Raw genomic sequence first — 1,351 nt, forward strand, 5'->3', positions numbered from 1 at the left:
ACGCATGATTAGTGTTACGGGCTTAAGTTGCCCTAATGTTTCACAGTCCCCGTTAAGTACACTTGGTGTAGTTAGACCCAGCACTCGGGTGTGGTGCACATTTGTGACCAACCCTTGTGTGTGTGATGCACATGGGTGCATTCACATTAGGAGGGATGACGCCAAGCGTCATCCGTGATGACGGCTAGCGTCATCCGTTACGCGAGGTATCTAGAAAGATACGCTCGCAATACATATTAAGTGTTATCTATAGAGATGACATTTTAATTGGTGAAATAGGTATTTATATTTATTACGATCAAATATAAATCAGTCTGAAAACTACTTCCTACTTGATAAGTGCGCTTGAGGAGCGGGATTACCGCTCCCGTGACGACACTTAATCAAAGTACTTAGTGCGTTGGGTGAGGTCGCCAACGCGCCCACCGCAACTACCTCACTGCACGCAAGAGAAGCAGGTTAAACTGCTTCCTCGCTGTGCTAGGGTGTGTGTCTAAGTAGAGCGTGGCCGCATTAAGACGTGCCCGTCTACACTTGGTAGCACTTGTAATCCTTCCCACGACCCGCATCTCTGCGTGTGCACGTGGGATGAGCCTCAATATTGATTGGGCTAATTTCCCACCTCTCCTATCACCGAGAGGTGACAGGGTACTTGGCGCAGGACTTGGTGAACAAGCCCTGGCCAGGCTCTTGGGCAGTCCTCCTGAGCAACATGTTGCTCTGTTGGAGCAGTTTGAGGCATTCGTGCTCGGACACAGACAGCCGCGTCCGAGGCACAGAGCCATCCTGCGGCGGAGTCCGTCACTCAGACTCAGGATGAGCTGAGGCATGAGCAGGCTCGGAGCGAGGCTCTAAACAGGACTGTTGAGATGCTCTCTGCCCGGCCGCATGAGCCGAGGCCCATTCTGATGGACCTGCCCAAGTTCGATGGAACTGCGGCGCACACGATTGTCCACTGGCTTTTAGCCGTGGAGCAATGTGGTGTCGCCCAGCTCATCGAGGACGACAGCCGGATGGTGTCGTACGCTATGTCGCATCTGCGCGGTAAGGCCTCAGAGTGGGCTTACTCGGCGCTTATGGCGGACAGAAAAGCGTTCCCTACATGGGCGATCTTTAAGGAAAAGATTCGCGCCATGTACCAGCCGCCGAACAACGAAGTGTTGCTTCAGGCGCGCTTCTTTGGAGCGCGACAGGCGAAGCGATCTCTGCAAGAGTATGTGTAGGAGATGCGCTCGCTGTCGGCGTCCATTACCGTAGGTCCGATTCCGGAGTACATTATGAACGGACTACGGCATGGCCCATCGCGACAGGCCCTTTTCAGAAAGGTGCCGTCGACGTTGGAAGAGGCAAT

Source organism: Bremia lactucae, linkage group LG1 (assembly GCF_004359215.1).
Source record: "Bremia lactucae strain SF5 linkage group LG1, whole genome shotgun sequence".
In the NCBI taxonomy this organism is placed as follows: Eukaryota; Oomycota; class Peronosporomycetes; order Peronosporales; family Peronosporaceae; genus Bremia; species Bremia lactucae.